General features: G+C 40.0%; 1 non-coding gene across 1 annotated transcript; it reads left to right on the top strand.

Annotated features, from left to right (window-relative positions):
* The first annotated feature begins 9,115 nt into the window (after nt 1–9,115).
* On the top strand, nt 9,116–9,188 carry TRNAT-CGU (transfer RNA threonine (anticodon CGU)). Its single transcript has one exon. It is a non-coding gene; the product is annotated as a tRNA-Thr (tRNA).
* The last annotated feature ends 16,259 nt before the right edge of the window (nt 9,189–25,447 follow it).

Raw genomic sequence — 25,447 nt, 5'->3', positions numbered from 1 at the left:
CTGTTCCTACCCCTGCCACCCTCCTTCTGGAGGCCACTATCCTGCTGAGCCCACCTTATCCCCGGGACCCTGTGCTGCTTCTTCATGCTAACACCCAGCCCAGTCTGACCATTGGCCATGGTAAGAGATGTCTCAGTTCATGCCTTCTTGTCCTCCTAAGTTGGTGGCCAGGATCACTGAGTACTCCTCTCCCACCAGCCCTGAGACTCTGAAAGAAACAATAAGGAGGACCTTGTCAACGGAAGGCCACACTTGCTTTCAGGGGAAAATCTGGCCTTTCAATTAACATCTCAGGTATTACAATTTTCCAACCTTCCTCAGTGACAGAAAGCTCTATGTGGTAGCCAGATTAAGTGCTTCTTAACATTTCGGTCTCCAAGGCTGCCTTCATACCATGGAGAGTACAGGACATTTCTTGTGTTTATTTTCTTTTCCCCAAGGCTGTGAAATCGTCCTGACACTCCACCAGGTAAGCTGTTTCCTGAGGGACTGGTGCTGCCTGTCACCTGAACTTCCAGTGCTCCTTCCCCCACATGGCAGGGAAAGCTGCTCTTGAGCCTGGTCCTTCTCTTAGGGCAGACAGCCTGGCCTGGTCAAGGGGCCATTCTTATGGGTCAGAGTCAGGTCTCCAGGCTCATCAGCAAATCCCAGGAAGATTTGGCCCTGTGACCCTCTGTGGATGTGCTGGGCTCGATGAGTCTGGGTTGTTGATTAGGCTCTGCAGCAAAAACCACCTCATCCTGGGCCTCGCTGAGACACGGGGTCCCAGGATGTTTCAGCACAGAGAGACCAGGGTAACTCAGTGAGCCTCTGCCCAATCAAAGAGGCTGTGGGCAGAGCTACCCGGAAAGACTTTGGTGTGGCAAGAAGACCTGGACAGGGTTGTCTGTGGACATGAAGTGGTCTGGAGGGATGTGAGATTGTCCCACAGAGCTGGGCATCTGCAGTGTTCCAGGACAGTGAAGACAGCCCAGATTATTGGTGTGCCCACACTGACAACAGGCTACTGGGTGGGCTTCCAGAGAAGACGGTGCCTACCCATGCAGTGTGGGCTGGGAATGGACATTCTGGAGCTCCAAGGAAGCTAGACATGATGCCCCTGAGAGCTTGTGCTGAGCTCCACTAGGAGGATGGGAGTGACCAGTTAGCAAGACAAGGACACATGGTTGGAGGCTCCCATGGCCAGCCTTCCTGGGAGCTCATTCTCCTGAACTTGTAGGGAGAAGGGCTCTCCAGCACAGGAGTGGGGGAGCAGGGGGGAAAAGATGTTGTGCTTGGGCCATCTCTGGGTTCCCAGGGAGGCCTTTAAGGGATCCATTTCTTGCTGTCCATCCCCAGTGTAGTATTTACCTGCTGATTAATTTAGGTGCCGGTATGTGATGTCCTACTCAGGTTCTTCTCTCTGTGGCCTGATATCAAGATGTGACAAAAGCTGACTAGCACAGGGTTTGTGTGATAATGGCCCACAGACAGCATGCCAAACCATGCACTGAATCCCCAAATCCAGAGAATACGCCAGGCCAGGCTGTACCTCCCCAGGATTGCTCCGGGGTTGCTTCATCTCACATGACTGCTGTGCCAGTTGTTGCCACATGGAACCCTTGTCTTTACTGAAATATTTTAAACTGACTTATAAAGTGTTGCAAAGACCAAAATATCCAAAGAACCATTAAAACTCAATAATAGGAAAACAATGACATTAGAAAAAGACCCTTCAACAAAGATTGCATAGAGATGGTAAGTGTGTAAGAAAAGATGTTCAACATCATGTGTCACTAAGGGAATGCAGATTAAACAATTCCATTCCACTATACTCCAGTCAATGGGCTGAAATCCAGAACTCTGGCAACAAACACTGGTGAAGACGTGGTGCAAAAGGAGCACTCATTCATTGCTGATGGGGCTGCAAAATACTTCAGTCACTTTGGAACCCAGTTTGGCATTTTCTTACAAAGCTGAATAGAGGCTTACCATAGGACCCAGCATTCATACTCGTTATAATTTCCTCAAAGATTTGAAAATCATATCCATGCTAAAACCTGCACAGGAATGTTTACAGTGGTATTATTAATAACTGCTAAAAATTGGTAGTGACCAAGATGCCCAATAATACTTAATAGATAAACAAAATGCACAGCCCTACAATGGGGTATATTTCTGCATTAAAAAGAAATGTGTTGTGAAGCCACAAAAATCATAGAGGAACCTTCAAGGCCTGTTGCTAAATGAAAGTAGTCAGTCTGCAAAGGGTCAAAGCTCTGCATTTCCAACTACATGACCCTGTGGAAAAAGCAGAACTATAGCGACAGTAAAGAGATCAGTGGTTCCTGTGGTTTTGGGGGGCTGGGTGGGTGGATGACTGGGGGGAGCACGGTGCATTATTAGGGTAGTGCAATTAATCTGTAAGCTCATGGATTGCTGGATACATGGCATGATGCATTTGTCAAAACCCGTGTAACTGTTCACACAAAAAGTGAACCCTCATGTGAACTATGGGCTTTGGTTACAAAAGTTTTATCAATATTGGTTCATTTCCTGCAAGTTAATATTAAGAGAAACTGCATGTGTAGGGGTGGTATAGAGGAACTCTGCTTTCTTGGTATTTTTCCTGTAAAGCTGAAAAATCTATTATGTTTAAAAGAAGATGTAGATATAGGCACTCTCGGTTCCCTGGTGATTGACCATCTTTACTCCCTGTTAGCTGACCTGGGTTAAGTCCAATGAACCAGAGAGTAGTAGTTCCAACTCTGCTGAGGCTCAGGACTCAGCTGTAACATGGACAGTCCAGAGATTCAAGTCTCCTGAGTATACATCAACCCTAGCACCAACCACCGGTTCAGTAAAAGTGAAAGAAGAGGCATGTGTAGTAAGGTCACATCTTAGTCCAACTCCAATCACACTCAGAAATACAAATTCCAAAGTAGGGTTCACTGACATGGCACTGAACTCCAGAGCCATGTGCCATGCCCTGTGGGTCTCTGTAGCCCTTAGGAGAACCAGTACCTGGGGTTGTACCTACTTTGGCTGTCTCTAGGTTCTCACTGAGGCGTGAGTAACCCAGACCCCTCTGATGACTTCCCAACTCTTTTTTGGAGACTTTTAGTAATACCAACTCTTTTGTCTTTGCCATTTTCCAATTTTAATTCAAGGTCAAAAAGCAGTTGTTGTTTTTTCTTTATTTTTTAAAAACATTACATTAAAAAAATATAAGAGGTCCCCATATACCCTCATCCCCATCACATTACCCCACTCCTCCCACATCAACAACCTCTTTCATCATTGTGGCACATTCATCGCATTTAATGAATACATTTTAGACACTGATGCACCACATGGATAATGGTTTACACTGTAGTTTATACTCTCCCCCAGGCCACACAGTGGGCCATGGCGGGACATACAATGTCCAGCAACTGTCCCTTTAGTACCACCCAGCACAACTCCAAGTCCTGAAAATGCCCCCACATCATATTTCTTCTTCCGTCTCCCTACCCTCGGCAGGTACCATGAACACTTTCTCCACATCAGTGCTACAATTTCTTCCATTACTAATCACACTAGTTCCATAGTACAATATCAATAAGTCCACTCTAGTCCATACTCTATTCCTCCATCCTGTGGAACCTGGGATGGTTATGTCCACTCAATACCTGTATCAAGAGGAGGCTTAGATTCCACATAGATGATGGATGTAATTCTCCTGCTTGCAGTTGTAGGCACTCTTGGCTCCATATTAACTTCAAAAAAGATAATAAAGAAATTAAATTCAATTAAAAAAAAAAGAAGCAGTAGAAAGTTCCCTAAAGATATATTCCTTCCTAACTATTTTATGGGGAATAGGCCCTCATAGTGCCTGGGAGCCACTGTAGCTTGAAGCATGTTCAGGCCCTGGCTGTGGATAACAGGCTGTACCATGCTGTCCATGAGCACCAAGGCAAGGAGGCTCTGCAGCATGTGGATGAGGAGGGAGCCTGTGGACAGTGGGAGCCAGTGTTCCCTAAGGCCCTTAGTGATCCAGCCCTGCATGTCCCTCACTGCAGACCACCTTCTAACCTCCCCCCACACCACACAAAGGACTTGCAGTCTTCTACCTGGCTCATTTGCTCAGGCCATTTCTCCTCCATAGCGTGACTTTCCTTCCTTTCTGCTGACCTCGTCCTCACCCTCCCTGGTCCAGTTTAAATGTCAACACTGTAAAGCACTCATACCTACCCTGGGCATGGAGAGTCACTTGCAAATCTGAGACAATGCTGCTCCTTGCACGTCCAGCCCCATGTTTCAGGAAAGGAGTAATGATTCCCTATTTTGGTTGGGATTCTCCCTCCAACCTGGATGTCCCTGGACAGTAGGGTCTAGGGCTGCACCTCACTCACCTCTCCTCCCTTCCTCCCCAATGACATGCCAATTACTTGAAAACCAACTTTCTCTAATCCTTGATGGTGAGTAGAATGCTCCACTAACTGTTCAGTCAAGAAATATTCCTCAGACCATCTCTGTGCCAGATGTGGGGCCAAGTGCTGAGAGTACAGAGCTAAACATGAATGTGAAGAAGGGTGGTCCAGGGCAGTTGAGCATATATGTATCCATAGACCAGGAGAGAAAATGGTCACAGAGAGACTCACAACATAGAGAAAAAAAGCAAGTGCACCTGCTCCATGAGTCTCAGACTCGAATCTCCAGTATTCTCTGGCTCAGGTTGGGGATGTAATAGAGTGATTGTTGATGAAGTGGGAGGAAGGAGGAATGTGGAAATCTCATATGTCTGGAGGATAGCATGTGTGATGGGTGGGTACGGATCACGAGGATACTGAAGGACATTCTACAGCTCATGGACAGGAATGTCCATGGGCTCCTGAGGGAAAAATGGACAGTGTTGAGAAGAAGCATCCAGATCAGACTTCTGCCTCCCCCATTGGACTCTTGACAGTTGACAAAAATGATTTTTTTCTAATTCCCCAACTTCTTGGAAGAGTTAAACCATGAGCAGCCTGCTGTGAAGCAGTCAGAATACTGGTCAAATCCTCTGAAGCCAAAAGTGTAATCCCATTAAAGGAACCACTGTGCATCTTGGAAAAGTCCCTCCTTCCCACCATGGGCCTCAGCCTCCCCTTCTGTGCATAGCTGCCTGTGGTGGTTCAGCTCATGTGAGGACTTGGCTAGCTTATGCTGTGCTGTTGTGCAGTCAAGCAAGCACTGGCCTGTTTGTTAGAGTATTTTGAAGATTGAAGCTATCAATTAATTGCATCTAGGGGTGATTACATTTACAATTAACAGAGGAGATTGCCTTCAACCATGAGAGGAGTCTCATTGAATCAAGTGAACACAGGGGAAGGAGCAGGTGAACTGGAGATTTGCAGGTCTCTGGTTTAACTACAATTTTGGAAATGTTCTTTTGGCAAATATGCAGGGGAGGAATACTGGTATAGGGTGTTGGATGTGGGGGGTATAAAAGATATGGTGCACCTGCAGGGGGGCGTCTGTGGAATATGTAAATGTTCATCTTGTCATATTGTGTTACATCAGTAGGCAGTGCCCCACGCAATAAACAGGAAAATATTGAACTCCCATCCTGAGAGTCATGAAATGTTCTTTTAATCATCAAATGGAGATGCTGAAATTTCCAACTGCAACGTGAGTCTGGCTAACTTTACATTTAGTTCTAGCAATGTTTGCTTCATGTATTTTGAAACATTGTTATTTGGTATGTAACTATTTAGGATTATGTCCTCTTGATGATATAACCACTTTTTCACTATAAAATGGTCTTCTTTACTCCTAGTAAATCTTCTTATTCTGAAACTTATTTCATATGATATTTTTAAAAATATATTTTTTATTTTTTAAAAGATACTTAGATTTTATAAACCTTACATTAAAAATTAAGGGGATTCCTATATGTGCTGCTAACCACAACTCCCTCAACTGATATTAATTTTCAGATTAATATTCCAAAGTATATATATATATATACATTTCTATTCTTTGGCTTTTACTCTAGCCACATCTTTTTACTTAAAGTGGGTTTCTTATAGATAACATATAATAAAAGGGACTTGCTTTTTTATCTAACCTGATCATCTCTGCCTTTTAGTTGGTGTCTTTAGAATTTAGATCATCTGGCTGTTTTCTATTTGTACTTTTAGGTTTTCATTACTTTTGTCCTCTTTTGATGACTTTTTGGGGAATTGAGTATTTTTCCAATATTGCATCTCCTCTCCTTCATTGACTTGTTAGATATATCATTTGATTTTTAAATTATAACTCTAGGGCTTATAATATACATCTTTAACTTATCACAGTCTATTCAAGTAATATTAACTCACTTTATAACTGGTATAAAGTATCAACTATTGAACCCTTACAAGAATATATTTCCATTTCTCCCCTCCTGGTCTGTGTTCTACTGTCACCAAATGTTTTAAACCTCACTAGGTGGGTCAACAATGGCCTTACATCTAGAGCTATTTTGGCTCCTCTACTGAGGCCCTCTCCTTGATGTTGTGTGTGTAAAGAGGCCTTTGTGTGGGCTGCTCTGAGCTGTGTGGTTCCACATGAGCTGTGTGGACTGCTCTGCCTGCTCCTTTGGGTGGTTTGTTCCCCATCCATGGTTGTTTCCTCTCATGCATGTACTTATCAAACACTCAAGGGTGACTCCTTCATATCTCTGGAGCTTTCACTCTGTCCAGCTCTCTCCTCAATGGCACACTATCCTGTGAATTCTAATCACCATGGCTCCCCAAAATTTTGAATTCTGCTCATCTCAGGGAGAGCACCAGGCTCTATTTGGTTCCCCTCTCCCAGTGCTATGGCCTAGAAAATCTCTCTAGGGCTCATCTTGTTTGTCTATCTTCTTTCACTGTCCTGTGCTGACTATTATCCAATGTAGGAAAACTGCTGTTCCATAACTTGTGTCCATTTGTAGTTGTTTAAGGCAACTGGACCCTGTGACTGTATTATGGCTGATAGAATCCTCCACATCCCTAACTTGTATAGGAAAAGCAAAACTATGCCAACAGCAATAGAACTGTATTTGTTTCTAAGTTTAAAATGAAAAGGAATAAAATACCTAGATCCACCTCCATGGCTGAATCCATTTTTAGTTTACTTAGATAAAGATATTAAAACAAAGAGGAAAGGGTTTATAATCTTATTTGTTTAAAGGGGTCAAAACTTTTGAAATAATCCAGTTCATCTCCCTCATTTTGAATATGAGGAATCAAATCTTAGAGAAGTTAAGGAATTGTCAAAGGTCACCTTAATTCTGGGCCTCACAGGGAGTAGAACACAAGTCCCCCAACAAACAAACCATTAAACCATGTTACTTCTGTCGTGCCCAGAAATATTATTATAATTACCATTTTCTTTAGCACTTTAAAATATTACTTAAACATCCTGACAACCTTAGTAGCATCAGGGTATGTAGAGCTATTACCACCTCTTTTCAGTTAAATAACCTGATTAATGACTTGTCTAAGACAGCAGTGCTCAAATTTTAGGCTCTGAAGCTCCTTTAGGGAATCTGCTAGGTCAAAACAATTTTTAGAAGAGTAAGTTATCATTTGACTTTTTTTTTTTTTTTATCATGTTGACATTGGCACTAATAGTGTAAAAGCAAAGATGGGTGAAACCCCTTGCATCTCAGCATGAATCAAGCCAATTACAACTAGGAAGTCTCTTTGGTCTTGCCCAGTGTTAACTTCCTACATCTCTGTGGTTTAAGATAGATTGCACATGGTCAGTATAGTAATTTGTTTTTTCAAGGAATTGTTTTCTTTGGCACCTGAAGTTCCGATTTTATGTACTACAATGGAACCGACCACTGTGGCGTTAAGCCTATTTTCTGCATGTACTTGTGGATTGTGGTAATTAGGTAAATGACTGCTACTGGGAAATGAAGTAACTCTTTGCTTCCTCTAAGGGAAATTACATGCTTTGTATTAAGGAAAAGTATGTTTTTCAAAGCTACAGTGGTGGGAGTAGGGGAAGGGATTGGGCAGAGGCAGATTTGGGATGCTACTGGATGCTGATTCAGAGGTATTCTAAACTAATGGCAAGTCAGGCTCCTTGAGTGTTTGGGAGAGACGAGATGATCAACTCAGCCTGGTCTGAGCAGACAAATTTGGAGACTCATGTCAACAGTAGCTTCGACTCTGACAAGGAATTTATATTTATATCATTTGGGGGATGGGCAGGCAAGCCCCAAGATCCTGAGCTGAGGCAAGATGGTCCAAACATACCTGACAGAAGTATTAGTTCAGAGGAAGCTGTTAGAAACTGTCTCCTGAAGGAGACAAAATGAATTCTAAGTTGATACACCATCACTGATTGACCTATAATCATTTATTGACATTTACTGAATGACTAAAATTTTATGTCAATAAGGGATTTCCTGCTTTAAAAAAATTGGTCTTGAGATTTTGGTTATACTTGGGACCCGGAAGCCAGGTCACTTGGTCCCAAATCCTAGCTCAGCCATTAGCTGCAGGACCTGTGGATAAACCACTCTGTGCCCTAGTTTCCCTTATCCATGAAATGCGAACTGTAATATTACCCACATCTCAGAGCTGCTGGGGGCCGAGATGAACTAGCTGATTAAGAGATTTCCAGTCCTAGACACAGGACCAGGTGTCACCAGGATTGTATTGTGGATGACTCATTAGACAGGAAGGGCAAAGGAGACATGGAGAGACTGTGTTTCTGAAGCCACAGCCCCGGAAGAGAGCCCGACTCCAGCACACACTGCAGTGATGCAAGAATGGCAAGCGCTGGCAGGCCTCCTCTCCTGCCCCCTGGGCATGTCAGGCCCACTTGGCTGAAGTCATCCAGCTCTATGTGGACCCACATAATGACTGTTTCTTCCAGCTTCTGTCCCTGCTTCTTCCACACCATAGTGCACCCCCTGGTTTTGGATGCAGGTTACCTTCAGGAGCTGAAATTGGAGTTGCATCTGCTTTTGAGCCCTTTCAAACACGCCCTCAGCCACCTGCTGGTCCACCCCTCTTATGATGGCATTGTTCATTCTCTCACAGGCTTTTGTGCAAGTGATCTGAGCTGCCTCTGCAAAAATGATAGCCACAGTCACACTACAGCAAAGACCTAGTGTGGGAGGAAGGGTACCCGGCTAGCTCAGTCGGTAGAGCATGGGACTCGTAATCCCAGGGTCATGGGTTCAAGCCCCACATTGGGCGCCAGTTGCGTCTGGGGTTTGTTTAACCCCGACGCTGACGGGGGGGTCTGGAGGGGTCAGGCTAGACCGCAGCGGCATCTGAGGCTGCGGCAGACAGCCTCAGAGGGGCTCTCAGGTGTGGAGGACACACGGCAAGGGGAGGAAGAAAGCCGCGGAGACCAGGTCTGTGCGCAAGTCTGGTTTATTGCGGAAGGGGATATGGCTTTATAGGGTTAGGGACTGCGTGGAGAGATTTGATAGGTGCGGGCGGTTACTGCTTCCTGATAGGTGATTGTAAGCAGTTGCTAGGCAGAGGGCAGGCGGAGAGGTTAGGAATGGGGGAGGGGAAAGGGGAAGTGAGAGCCAACCAGATGTTAGGCTAGGCGGGAGATAGTGGGAGGTGACCGTTATTGATGTATCTTGCCTGGGTAGGCTGAGGGCGCTTCGCCCGTACCAGGCTGAGGGCGTGGTCGCCCATTCCAGCCACCCTGAACTGTGGCTTCAGGCTGTGCACACGCCTGTTGCCGGGTCAGCTTAGCAATGGTGGCTCGCACTCCCACAACCTAGATATCTTTAGCATCAGGGAAAAATATGTGTGTATACATGTACATATATGTACCTATATACATACATATATATACCATTTCCACAGTGATGGAAATAGTTTAAAAATACAATGGCACTAGCAAATAACTCTCTCAATATTGAGATAATAACTATCATTCAGAAAATCTGTGCGAACTAAGCAGAAATTTACAAAATCCAATCCCTCTCTCCTCTTCCACAATGGGGCCACCAAAAGAAAAAAAGGCTCTGGAAAGTGAATTTACATGTACTTAAAGAACGTAAGAATGAAGCATAGACTTCAGAATTTGGAGTCTAAGTAGCTGAGATTCAGCATGGAGAGGAGAAGCAAGGAATCCAGATAAAGAAAGCAAGTAAAAGTGTTTGTAATTGGCCTTTCCCCAGGCCCTTGCAATTATTTTGACCTAAGACATGGGAGGACAAAGACTTTGAGGAACGAGGGCAGTAAAGGATGCTGACAGGCTGAACAGATAGCCCCTGAGGAAGCAGGGACGCTGTTCTCTTGAGGCTGCACCTTCATAGCAGGATTTCAGTTCCTTCTGAACAGAGGTGCTGAGAGACTAAGGATGTTGTCTCCCAGCCTCCCAGGATGGCACTTACCTGGGAAGCCAGGGTAAAAAAGGCCCTTTGCTGCAATTCCTTCCAGAGCAGCAGGTGGGTGTTCCTGTGTGTGGCAGGAATTCTCCTGCCTTACATCGTGGTTGATTGCCTCCAGGCTGTTTCCAACACTGGGCTGCAAGCTTTTCAGACCAGAAATTTGACATAAGACTCTATTAAACAAAAGTTCTTCCTATAGCACCTCGCACTGAGGAAGCATTTGGTAAATATTTGCTGAGTTGAACTCAAGCATGTGCCTTAAGTGGGATAGTACTGGAACAGGCCATTTTGGGTGGGGGCACAGGCTATTTCTCTAGTGTTGCCATGTAAGTTGGGCTGAGCCTGGAAGAAAGTAAGTCACGGACAGGAATTTTAGGGACTCAAAACTTAAACATGATACTTTAACTTCTTTCAGCTACTCTACTTTGGATGATATTGTATATCACTGGCAAAACTGATGGAGACAAGAATGAAAATGTTAAATGATTTAAATTTTTAAAAACTAAGGGTTCTCTGAGGATTCCAGCCTCAGGATTTACTGTCAGTTGTTTTCCAGTGGAACAAACTTGGCCTGGGTGTCCCACTTCTTTGTAGTAGCATCCCCTCTCCCCTACCCCTTTATGGCTTGTATTTCCTTATTTATTTATTTGATTGTTTGTTTGTTTATATATCCCCACCCAACCCCCATTGTTTACACTCACTGTTCTGTGCTCTGTGTCCATTCACTGTGTGTTCTTCTGTATCCGCTTTTCTTCTCTTTAGGTAGCTCAGGAAACTGATCCAGGGACCTTCTGGACTGGGAGAGAGGTGCTCAATCACATGCACCACCTCAGCTCCCTGGTTTGCTTCATCTCTTATTGTTGCTCCTCTATATCTCCTTTTGTTGCACCGTCTTGTTGCGTGACCTCTCCACATGGGCCAGCACGCCTGCATGAGCCAGCACTCTGTGTGGGCCAGCTCATGGTGTGGGCCAATTTTCCATCACCAGGAAGCCCCAATATATTAGATAAGAGCCCAATCACTTGAGCCACATTGGCTTCCTGTATGGCTCATATTTCATAACTTCTCCTAGGAGAACTTTCAGACCCTGGAAACTCCTGGGGAATAAGCAGGAAGATAAATGGACAAACTCCAAAATCCTTCTGGAGAGAAAGCCACTACTCAGCCTTGCTACCTTCTTCATTCTATAAAGAACTTATCTCCTGGATTAGGAAACTGTTTTCCACTATCATATTTTCAACCATTTCTTTTCCCAATTTCCATCATTTACTCCTGCAGTGAGTGCTTAAAAACAACTATGCGAGGCATCAGACCTGAACCAGAAGGGTTCCCAGACTTACAGAAGAAAACAGAGCAATATCTTAAGAGACATTAGTGGTTACTGTGGAGTAAAACAAACAAAAACTACCTTGTGGCCTTGAATATATTTCTAAGCAAATAGAAGGTAGATGAGACCTAACTGTTATCAAATGCTAATAATGTGCCAGGCAGTGTGACTGTCCTAAGCCCTTGACTTAAAAAAAGCTATAAAGTTGATGTAATAATTATCATTTTATAGATGAGAAAACTGAGGTTCAGAGAGGATTATTGATGTGTCGAAGGACACACAGCTAATAAGTGACAGAGCCACATTTTGCCTATAAAATTCATCAGCTTTGCACTACCCAGTTGTTTCTACTTGAAAGGGTAGAACTTGATCTATACTTTAAAAGACAGGTGACATTTAGGGAAGTGAACAGAAGGAAGAGTTATACACTATGGGGATAATATAGTGAACAAAGTTTCAGAGTATCCCATGAGCAAGATGTAGCATGTTGCCGAAGAGAGAGTATAGGTTTTAAAATCTAGCTCTCTACTTATGGCCTGGGTGACATTGCAAAATTTGTGTAATTCCTCCCAATTTCAGGTTTTTCTATATAAAAAGACAGAAGGCACTTTATTGGGTTATTGGGAGGATTTGAGGATGTAATTCTTATAAAGTGCCCAACAGAGAGCCTGACACATCACAGTAACTCTTTCTTTCCTGGCACACTGGCCACAGGGCAGGAAAGACAGGAAAAGGCAACTGGAGAGTCTTGAATGACACTCTAAGGATTTTGGAATTTACCCCACAGACTTCTAAACAGAGGTTGGGTGGCTATAGATAGAATGGCCAAGATGCATATAAAGAAACTGTCAGAAGAGCAGGGGTGGAAAATGTGGGTGCTGAGTAAGACACAAGTAAAGGTAGGAGGATGGATGAAGCAGCAGCAGTGGACTGATCATATGAAATCCCAGAGGTGAAGGAGAAAGGGCATTGGGGACAGGAACTATACTTAGAGATTAAGAGATTCTGCTTCTGTTAATGGAGAAAGAGACTGGAAGTCAGTGGAAGAAGGAAAAAGGAAGGACACAAGTTGTTAAATCCTCCAACTCATGCCACCTATGTGAGCATTCACTGTGTCAAACACATACAGTGTCATCGTTGAGCTACTTTTCCTTTTCATATTCAGAGAAGGTCCTGACTGCCATGTGTTTGCTTAACTCCACTCTCTCCAACCAAACTACCCTGACCTGGGCTCAGATCCCTAAAAATTTGATCCCCTGCTACATGTTTGAGATATTTGATAAGAAATGGGAATCATAACATGAAGCAACACCTCAATCTCTACTCTAGGTCAGCATGGGAAATATTTAAATAAACCAAACTAAGAAGGCCTTTATGCTTTGCCAAACACCAAGCTTTCCTCAAGTTGCAAGCTCCTCTTTATACTTCTAGATCCAAACTACAAATTCTTAAAGATGAGATTCTTGCCCAACGTTCTTCAGATGTTTGCTCACAAGGGAATGAGATGAAAGATCCTTTGCTTGAAAATGCCTCCAAATCGGGATCAATTTGGTCATAAATAGGCTGAGAGTGGCTTCACTCAGATCTATTCTTGCAAGAGACCTGGAGGCACAGATGCCATTCTTCAGGCAGACAGCATTCAGAGTCTGGTGAAAACCTTGGTTTCCTTTATTCCTTTACTTTTTTTCAAATTTCTTCAGTGCTCAGTAAAAAAGCAGTCAGTATTACTTTGTGGTTTTCTCCTGACTGGGTTAAAGGCCACAGGTGTGGGGAAACGGACTTTGGCCCAGTGGTTAGGGCGTCCGTCTACCATATGGGAGGCCCACGGTTCAAGCCCCGGGCCTCCTTGACCCGTGTGGAGCTGGCCCATGTGCAGTGCTGATGCGCGCAAAGAGTGCCGTGCCACACAGGGGTGTCCCCCACGTAGGGGAGCCCCACACGCAAGGAGTGCACCCATAAGGAGAGCCGCCCAGCGCAAAAGAGGGAGCAGCCTGCCGAGGAATGGCGCCGCCCACACTTCCCGTGCCGCTGACGACAACAGAAGCGGACAAAGAAACAAGACGCAGCAAAAAGACACAGAAAACAGACAACCAGGGGAGGGGAGGGGAATTAAATAAATAAAAATAAATCTTTAAAAAAAAAAAAAGGCCACAGGCATGAAAAACAAAATACAACTCATTAAATGACTGAGTTTGAAATAAAAGGGACGAGCATGAAAACTTTGGGTAAGTATGTACAATGAAGCTAGTCTGACCAATTTCCCAGAAGAGTAAAGGGCCATAAAATAAAGATACATATACAAAATTAATTACAGAAAGAAATTAATGCCAATCACGAAAATGTAATTACACTGTGGTTAACTTCACATTTCATACAAGGGCATCTAAATTAGTAATCCATAAAACAGGAACATCTTTCGCTTCCTCTTCTTCACTGTCTTTTTAGGTAAAATCTTCAGGACTTTGGGCTGACCACCCACAGATACAGGTCAAGAGGTCAATCTGGATTTCATCCCTCTCCTGCCCAAAGTCTCTTAGAGCACAGCTGACCTGCCCCACTGACCTTAGCTCTTGGCCTGGAACTGTCCCCTACTCTTCTATTTTACCCAAGCCTAGCAGCTGGGTTCTTGTTCTACAGCTGTGGGAAGATGTCCTGGGACTGACTGGTCATTGTTGCAGTAATTTCAAGGCCAAATCAGTGGTTCTAACACATTCTGGGGTCAGTTGACCTGGTCCAATTTTAATTTTAGAAAATCCATCTTCTACCAGGAGTCCACACATATTAACAATTGAAGTTGCGTAGCCTTACTTCTTTTCTAGAATTACAGCCCCCCCTGCTTCCTCCCAGGTGCTCCTTTATAAGCTGCTGCACAGTGCTGAGAGGGGCAGCTACACTGGCTTCACCAGTTCTGCCACCTACTGGAAACAAAGGGCTGTCAGGTGAACTCTGTGTAGCAGTATGTGCATCCCGCCTTCTGAATGTAGCCTATGTGACACTACCCCAAAGATCCTGTACATTTACATATTTATTTATCAGCTTCACCCCATGTGCCATGATCTCTGATAACACAGTATATTGTAGATAGAGCATACTTCTTCCTGAGAATGCATTTTGCCCTAGAATTTACATTGGAAAACCAACTCCTCTTCTTCAGTTTTAATTAGTATCACCAGAACTTCCCATTCATCTGTAGATACCACCTAATAATAAGACTAATTCAAGTGGTTACTGAATATAAACATATACACATATAAACAAAAAACATTATTTAATTAGGAAGAAGGCTAACTTTTTCATTCAAGGTATTAAACAAGGAAAACAGAAGGAATTATTTCTATGAGACAGTGGGCAGAAAGGACTGGGAAAAGTGGGATATAAATTGCCATTGAAGCCAAGAAAGTGGAAGGTGACCCAGGCCTCTTTTTTCAGAAGGCATGGAAGTCACGTTGGATCACATATAGAGAGAAACTGGGGTTTAAAGATTTTGGAACAAGGGAGGGACACAGTGGAATACAGGAATTTGAAAGCAACAGTGTTCAGGGTGAACAGGAAGAGGATCTCTCAAAGGAAAGGTCTTAGGCTACTGCCTAAGTACCATGAGGAGAGCAGAATAAGGACTGGAAATTCATCAGGTGAAGGAGGATTGTAGAAGGATGGTTAGAGCAATTTGCTGACAATGAGGGAAACTAAATAAAATTAAGAAAATTTCAATTTGTATATTCTGAGAAAAAAGGATTAATTCCAACCACTGAACAAATGGGAATATTTTTATACTTAATGTCCTCTGGGGCATTATATGACATCTCACTCTATATTTAGAAGAGCAAAATATTGAAAACTGCCCAAATGTCCACCACAGACTAAATTCAAAAGAATATTATGGAGTCACTAAAAATGATGTAAATATTCATAGGATATAGATTGGGGAAGGAAACTAGGCTATAAAATAGTATAAAATATGAAATATAAAGTATTTCCATAAAAACACTTATTAAAATCCTTTATCTATTCTTAAAAACTCTTTCACATACATACAGAAAACATTTCCTATCATCTGGTAATATAATTTCCAGTGACATACTTGCAATTACTTTTCCCTATCATCATGTATGGATACTTAGAAACCTGTAATATGTGTACAAGGTACAAAATGCTTAAGTACTAAGCAGTATATTGTATAATATCTTTCTTCCTCCCTTCATGATTCCCTAGCCACCAAATCCTCCTCCCATGGTTTCATGTATCCTTTCAGTTGCACACATGTGGTGCATTTTCTATTTGCACAAATGATAATATACTCTATATACCACTCTGCTCCCTTTCTATATTCCTTGAACAATATACCTTAGAGATCTTCACATATTACATAGAATACTCCTTATTTTATTTTTCCTTATTTTTTTTAATGTTACATTAAAAAAATATGAGAGCCTCATATACCCCCGCCCCCTTCAGCCCACTCCTCCCACATCAAAAACCTCTTTCCTCATTGTGTCACATTCATTGCATTTGATGAATACATTTTGGAGCACATGGATAATGGTTTACATCGTAGTTCACACTTTCTCCCAGTCCACACGTTGGACCATGGCAGGACATACAATGTCCAGCATCTGTCCCTGCAGTACCACCCAGGACAACTCCAAGTCCTGAAAATGCCCCATATCATGTCTCTTCTTCCCTCTCCCTACCCTCAGCAGCTACCGTGGCCAGTTTCTCCACATCAGTGCTACAATTTCTTCCATTACTAATCACAATAGTTCCATAGTACAATATCAGTAAGTCCACCCCAGTCCATACTCTATTCCTCCAGCTTGTGGACCCTGGGATGGTTATGTCCACTCCCCCTCTATATCAAGAGGGGGCTTAGATTCCACATGGATGATGGATGCAATTCTCCTGCTTGCTGTTGTAGAAACTCCTTACTTTTTAAAAACAGGTGTGGCCATCTCAGGAGTCTCTTACTGTCACAGTAAACAATGCTTCAAGCAAGGGGGCTCTTGAGGGCTCTAGAGACATCTAGACACTATAGGCATGGTAGACAATCTTAGCACTTTGGCACCTGTCAATGCACCTTGCCTTGGAATATATGTTTCCCAATGTAACAGAATTAGACTCATTTATAATTTCCCTACACATGACTCTTCTGCCCTTTTTAGCTGAACCCATGTTAAGCACTATATTCATTAAGTATATATCCCAGGTACTTCAATCTTTGGTCTCTTCGAACGTCGGTGGAGCCCTGAATCTCAGCAGAGTTGCAAAATCTACTCTCCAGTTCATTGAACTTGCCCAGGACAACTAACAAAAGGATAACATCCATAAGCAATAAACACAGAGTATCTACAATGGGAAGCAAGACAGCTCCATCCCATTTGCCCCATGGATCTAAGCCCCCACACAATTAGAAACAGAGTGGCCATCACCATCCCAACATCCTCAAGATTGAGGAATGAACAAACATAAGGGGGGAAAGCAATTATGGTCTAATGTTGACATTACTTTTCAAGCAATGGAAGAACTTGTAACATTGCCATAAAGGTAGTGGCCACCACAGTTTCTGAGGGGAAGGAGAGGGGAGAATTGGTGCAACATGGATATTTCTGGGACAATGGAATTGTCCTGCATCACATGGCAATGATGGATACAGATCATTATACCTTCTGCCAAAACCTATAAAATTGGGCAGTGAAATGTATAAACTATAATGAAAACTACACACCATGGCTAGTACAATGTTTCAATATGTGTTCATCAATTGTAGCAAATACACTACAATAAAAGATGTTAGGGGGAAAAGTGAGGGAGTGGTGGGGATGGATATATGGGAATCCTCCTATATTTTTGATGTAGCATTTATGTAATTTAAAGCTTCTTCCAAGAAATTGTATCACTGATGTGGAGAAAATGTCCATGGTAGCTGCTGAGGGTAGGGAGAGGGAAGAAGAGATAAGATGTGGGGACATTTTCAAGACTTGGAGTTGCCCTGGGTGGTACTACAGGGGCAGATGCTGGACATTGTATGTCCTCCCATGCCCACTGGATGGGCTGGGGGGAGCGTAAACTACAATGTAACCCATTATCCATGTGGTGCAGCAGTGCTCCAAAATGTATTCACCAAATGAACTTAATATGTCACGATGATGAAAGAGGTTGTTAAGGTGGGAGAAGTGGGGTAAGGAGTATGGGGAGTATATGGGGCTCTCATATTTTTTGAATGTAACATTTAAAAAAATAAAGAAAAATAAATAAATAACATTTCTGATCCTTTGTATTACAAACACGACTCAATGAATATCCTTGAATATCAAAATCTTTGCCACCTATGTGCAGAAAATATTCATAGAAGTGAATGGAACTAAGTCTATGTGCAGAAAGTATTCATAGAGTATGTGCAGAAAATATTTGTAGAAGTAAATGGGACAAAGACAAAGGATATGTATACCCTATATTTCCTTAGCTTTCAATCAATATCACAAAAATGCCCTGCAAGCAGTGTACTAATAATTTACATTAGCAACATAAAATAGTGCCTGTTTCCCCATTCTCACACACACAAAAAATTCAGCCTGGTGCAGCTGCTGTGGAAACCAGTTTGATGGGTCTTCAAAACATGACCTGGAAATTCCATTCTAGGTATATTCCAAAATAACTGAAAGCTGGGGCTCACATATGTGTACACCAATGTTTAGGGAAGCATTATTCACAATAGTTAAAAGGAAGTGGGAAAACCCACAAGTTCCCCAATGGAAAATGGATAAACAAAATGTGGTATATTCATAACAAAATGTTATTACCCAGTCCTAAAAAGGAATAAAGTTCTAACACTTGCTACACCATGGATGAATAGTGAAGACACCATGTTGAGTGGAATAAGCCAGACACAAAAGGACAAATACTGCATGATTCTACTAATGTGATGTGTTTAGAATAAACAAATTCAGAGAAAGAAAGTAGATTAGAGGTTGCCAGGATCTACGGGTGAGAAGAATGGGGACTTAATGCTTAAGGGGTCTTTTCTGTTTTGGGTAATGAAAAAGCTGTGGTAATGGATGGTGGTGATGTTAGTACATTGTACATGTAACTAATGCCACTATATTGTACACTTTAAAATGGCAAATTTTATTGCACCTATGTTACCATGATAAAGCCACATGTTTGTAGTGAATTAGGGATTTCCCTAATTCAGTTTGGCTTCACTATGGACATGGTAATAATCAGATGATATTCTTTTATCTGGAAAAAATATTTCATCACAGTGTGGTGTGTTGATAGATCGATGTTGTTTGGGAATTCTGCATGTGTGCATGATTGCTTTATAAGTTTACAACTTTGTCATATAAATTATATTTAAAAAATAATATTAGGGTGGTTTGGGGGGGAAATACACCAAATGTGAGAAAAGGACTATTATTAGTAGTAAGATTTTGACAATATTCTTTCATAATCTGTAACAAATGTCTCATGACAGTGAAAGGTGTTGGTGAAGGAATGATGTATGTGACCCCAGTATAATGTTATGCATGTTTGCTTTGTAAGTCCACAACTTTTACTATACACTTATTTCTTATGTATGTTCAGATAGAAATGATATAAAATAATAATAATAATAATACGGGGGTTGGGGAAAACACTTTGGTTAGTAATAATATTTTAACAATGTTCTTTAATCATTAGTTTAGAATGTTTAACAACAATGCAAGGCATTGGTGGTAGGGTGAGTTATGAGAGCCCTGTATGATGGTATCTATGTTTCTTTTGTAAGTTCACAACTATTACTATACACTTATTGTTTATGCATGTTTATGCATGAGTGGTATACTTCAATAATTTTTTAAATGAAAAAAACACATTGAGACTATTTTTTTAAAGTACAAGTTCCATAAGTCTGAAATTAAAAGTAAGAGTTAACTCTGTTGTGGTGACTTGGAGCTCTGTAACCCAGAAAAACAAATTCTTAAAGTTAATCCATTCCTGGTGGTGTGAACCCTTGTAAAAAGGAACTCCTGATGTGGTTATTTTGGTTGAGGTGTGGCCTGAATGAATTAGGGTGGGTCCTAATCTTATTACTGAAGGCCTTACAGGAAAACTACAGAGAAAGAGAGAGTTTGGGAAAGAAGCCAGAAGCTGGAAATCAATGGGACCTGGAAGAGAAAGGAGAAGAGGCAGCCATGTGCATTGCTCTGGGAAAGAAAAGCCAAGGACCAAGGATCTCAGGCATCCAGCCCCAGAACACCAAGATGTTCTGGCAGAGAGCACTGCCATGATGATACCTCGATTTTGGACTTCTCTTAGCCACAAAACTCTGAGCCAAAAAATTCCCATTGTATGGTATTTCTTTTAGCAGCCAGGAAACTCAATCATGTATGAACTCTTCAGACACCTAGATTTAAGCTTCAAATTTTCTCAAAGAGACCATTGTTTAAAATGACCTTTGACTGGTAAGCTAAACAGAATTGATTGTGCCCAAATTACATTTGGAATAGTGCATAGAGAAGGGAAACTTAATTCTATAGATAGACTGGGAATATGTCATTTTTAAAACTATCCAACTTTCAAAGGGATCATATTTGCCCACTATGCTTATATCAACAGCATTTGCCAAATTCAGGAACACATGAAATACAATATCATTTTCCATGTATAACTGGTGTATGGAACAGGAATGTGGAATTGTTATGCTATACTGTTTCCATTTTTATTAAAATATATTATATTCAAAGTCATGATATCACACACAAAATTGTCAATTACATAAATATTACCCTTCATAGCTTTGTTCCAACAATTTTTTTAAAAGAAATCCTCAGTGTAGAAGTGGAAAGGTTTAAAGGGAACTATTCTAATAAAAATTCTGAATTGAATGACATCCATGGTGAACAAGGAATTGTCTGATTGCCATTAGTCTTAAGTCAGAAATCAAGACTAGACTGGAAGAGATTGCTTTCTCTGAATGACAGCTGTCAAAGCCAATATGGGAAATGCATCTGGCACTCTTGATGTAGTCTGTTGAAAACAGCAAAAGGATGCTAAGGTTGGCCCTGATGCCTGCTAAACTTCACTTTGTGTAGTTGCTGTGCTTTCAGAAAGAAAAAAGGAAGAAAAGAAACCTAGCTTCCAGATCTGTGTGGATTTACTTTATTTTTATTTAATTTTTGCTCAAAAAATGTGTTTTTGTTTGTGGGTGTTTGTACTTGATTATTTCTTGGGTTTTTTTTCTTCATTTTTTAAATGGCTCATTACAATCTGACCACAAACAGGAAAAGTCTCCATAAAATAAGACTAGGCAATTTAAACTATTTTTTTGAGGAGTGGACTGGGTATAAATTAGTTTACTAGAATTTAAACTAACTCCTAGTAGTTTAGTATAGCTCTGCATAATATACTTTTATTACTCAATAGAAGGAATTACAGAAAGTTTCAAAGACAAAATTGAAAATAACTGTGCAATATTCAGTGCATTGATCACAATAAATATTTCTTAGATTTATCACTTACTAAATAGTGTAAGATACATTTTTCTCAGTTTTAATGTATATTACAGTGACCATCAATAGATAAAGCAAACATAAAAGAACACCTACTTGTGGTTCTCAATAATTTTTCAAACTCTAGAACGATGCTGAGGACAAAGGTCAAATCCCCTTTCTATTTAATATTGCAATGGGAGCCCTAAAGAGAACACTAAGGCAGTAAAAACAAACACATGTACACATGTAAAAGAGACGGACACTGGAAAGAAAGAGATAACATTATCTATTTGCAGCCAACATGTTTATTTATATCAGAGTTTCTCAACCTCCACACTACATTCAGTCCAGAAAAAGTTTGCTCTGTGTAGCTTCCCTATGCCATGTAATCTCTTTGGTAATATATTTACTCCCTCGCCATTAAATGCCAGGAACATTCTCCAAGTGATGAGAACCAGAAATGTCTCCAAATACCAAATATCTCCTGGGTCAGAAAATAACCCCCAGGAGCAAGCCACTGGTCTTGCTATAAAATCATTAGGAGTCTAACAGAATACCACTGGGAAAATACATACATTTAACCTTGATGCAGAATAGAAAGTCAATACACAGAAAACAATGAAATTTGTATAGATTAGCAACAAGCTTTTGAAAACTGGAATTTAAAAAATATATTCATATTTGCATAAACATAGAATATTAGGAACAATTTAACAAAAACTTTTAAGAGCAGTACAATAAAAATTATTAAGCATTGCAGATTAAATGAAAGAATACCTAAATAAATAAGGACCTAAAAATTCATGAATCAAATTATTGTTTTCAAAATGCTCATTCACCTCAAAATGATTTATATAACTAAACATAATCTCAATGAAAATCCCAGGAGGCATTTTGGGGAATTGACAAGATATTTTCAAACTGTATGTAAAAATTAAAATACCTAATATGCTCAACATGATTTTTAAAAAATAAATAATTTGGAGTTAACACAATCTCTTTTTCACACTTAATACTTTAGTAATCAAGCTAATGCCATGATGTAAGTTTAGTCATTTAAATCAGTGGCATGGATTGGTATCTACAAATTAATGCAAACATCTGCAAACAATTCATTTTAATAAATGCATTGTTCTGTAAATCAGTTTAGGTAGAACTGACATCCTAACACATGTAAACTTGAATACATAAACATGGAATGTGCTTCCATTTACTTGGGTCTTTGGCTACTGACATATTTTGTAGTTTTCTGAATATAGGTGCTTTTCCCTGGTTAAGTTTATTACTAAATATTTTGTTCTTTTAGTGACTATTGTAAAGGAAATTTTTTGTCTGACTTACTACTCAAACAGCTCATTAGTAGCGTATAGAAGTGATAAGAATGAATCTTGCTCCCTCTCAAGTTGTTTATTAGGTCTAGTATCTTTGTTGTGTTTTTCTTGTTACTTTTGCTTGGTATTTTTCATGTTTTCTACTTCAATCAATTCACTGATTAACCTGAAATTAATCTAAAATTATAGAGAAGATTTGAACAAGAAATTTTTTTCAAGCATCAATGGATTTTTAAAATAATAATACATGGAACTTAAAATGATTATGAACAAAATTAAAATGTCACAAACACAGGGAGTTTAGATTCTCTTCAGAATATGGTAAAATGGAAATAATAATGAATGAGCAAACTGAAAGTCCCAACATGTATGGAAATTAAAATATAGTATGATAAATATCACATAGTTCAGATATGAATTCAAAAAGGAATTCAGAAAATATGTTGGAAGTTATTTTTAAATATTATTCATCAAAATATGTTGGTTGCCAAAAATAAAAGTTGAAGGAACATTTCTAACTTACAATGCATGATTTAGATACAAAGAAGCAAAGCAAAGTGATTGCCAAATCACAAAATTTTCCAAAATTGATAGAAAACTAAACTCAAAGGAGATAAATATAAGGAAAAAGAAAACTCAAATTAATGAAATGGGAGAAAGAATAGACAGGATGAATGGAAGCAAAAATAGATTCATTGAAAAGATTAATAAACTTGATAAAGGTATTTCATGCCTGATCAAGGAAAACAAAGAAAGAGGCATAAATATCAACATCAGAAATAAAAAGACATAAATATTTTTCAACAGATAAAATCATATTTCAAATGTGGTGTGAATAGATTTGGAAATCTCAATGAAGCAAACTCATTGTTAGTAAAACATTACCACATCTGGCAGAAGAAGAAGTAGGAAGCTGAATTTAGAATTCTATTCACAATTTAAATTCAGAATCATGAACATTCCCACAGAGAAAATTTTGAGCCCAGATTTCAATACACATTCAAAAAAAGCTTTAAAAAGGTTAAAATGGTAACACCAGCTGCACCAGAAAACACGGATTATTATAAAGATATTTTTAAGACAGTATGGAGAAGAGCAAAGACCTGAATTGAGAAGGACAGCAAAAGCTCAAGAAGTGTATGTATTTATTCATTTGACTGTGACAAATATGGCCTAAAAGCAAAGTGGGAGAAAAATATTTTCAATGCGGTCTGCTACGTCATTTGTATACCTTAATTGAAATACTAATATTGATGCCTACTCATATTCTATACAAAATCAATTGCAGAACACAAAATTCACAATCGGTAAGGGAGAATATAGTTGAATTGAACTAAATGTACATTCAAAAGTGATGTCATTGGAAAGATACATTTAAGAGTTGAAATGGCAATCCAGACAGTGAGGGTTGATATTTACCATATGTTGCCAACTAATGACACAAGTCTAGTGATAGATAAAGTTATGAAATAGTTTCAAAATGCTTTTGAGATTATTTTTGCCCTTTGATGGAAAAGATGTACATTTCAATATAGACAAAACACCTGAGGGGGAATCATTTCTTAAAAGTGAAAACAAACTCTAGGAATGATAAAACAGTTGTGTGTGTGTGTGAGTGAGTGATATAAAAAGTTTAAACCAGGAAGGAAAATATTTCAATGATCTTACATAATAATTTTAAATGCTTCCTCATAAGAATCTTTAAATTAATTACAATGCAGCATTTGTTACATACAACACTTAATGATTTTTAAAATATAACTATGAGAAAAAAAGGAGAACCCATAAAAATGAAAATATCTAAGAAGGTAATTTACAAAAAATGTAGATATATTTATGTTAGCATTAAAATAAAATGATAGTGAACAGTTTTTTCAAGAATCTGACAAATAAAGTATCTCCACAACTATAAATTGGGATACTATTTGCAGTTGTTTTTTGACAATGTATAAAATATCTTGCCACTATGTGTAAAAATACCTAATGTATAAATTAACCATCTGGAATGTATATTCAGAAAAATAAGATATTTTCACAAAGATAAATGTTACAAAATCCACTTACACAAATATTTACATTATCAGAAGATTGAAAACCATCTCATGTCTACACCAAAGTATCACTTTAAACTGATGGATGATACAGAGAATCAGGCCCTGTACAGCCATTAAAATCAAGTTGCATGTAAATATTTATTGATTCATGACACTGATGCCTAAGAATGCCAATTACTAAGTAATTTTAAATCCTAGGATAACATTATATATATATGATGCAGTAAATGGTAAGATAAATTTCCGTCATTCTGATGGTTGTATTTCTATTTTGGTCTCTCTTCTATATTTGTACTTTTATATGTTTACTTAAGAGCATAGCTATCGCTTAGTTTAACGAGTGAGTTTACTCTATTTTCTTTATATATATATATATATATTTGCCAATTTGGGATATTATATATAAAATGTGTCATACACTGTAGCAGTTTTATATGGTTTATGAATTCCAAAAATAGATATTGGACTATGTTTGTAAACAGGTCTGTCCTTCCAGGCATATTAGAGTATATTGAATTCAGAAATTTAACTTTTACTTAAGCAATGATTAAGGCTTTGATTGGGCAGTGTTAGCAGGATGTTGAGTCCCCATCCCTTTGAATCTATACTGCAGAGAAGGGAGTTTCAATTTTGATGTTGGAGTTCTGATGCTGGTGTTTTGATACTGAAGTTTTGATCTGAGGCACGGGAAGAGAACACACAGGGAAGAACACAGAGGAATGGTGATTACTCCTTAGACACAGCAGAAGCTCTGAGGAGAGAGACAGAGCCATTCACCTGGTAGTCTACAGCTGATGTTGTGAAGAGAGCCCAGCAGCTGAACCGGGAGAGTAACAGAGCGCTGGGAAGAGAGGAACCAGGAATCCAGAACATTGCCAGCACATGGCAACAGGCTATGAGGAGGGAAGTAACTTATG

The sequence above is a fragment of the Dasypus novemcinctus genome, chromosome 23, assembly GCF_030445035.2.
Source record: "Dasypus novemcinctus isolate mDasNov1 chromosome 23, mDasNov1.1.hap2, whole genome shotgun sequence".
NCBI classification, from domain to species: Eukaryota; Metazoa; Chordata; class Mammalia; order Cingulata; family Dasypodidae; genus Dasypus; species Dasypus novemcinctus.
Note: the sequence above shows the minus strand (reverse complement) of the source record. Positions and strands in the feature narration are given on the sequence as shown.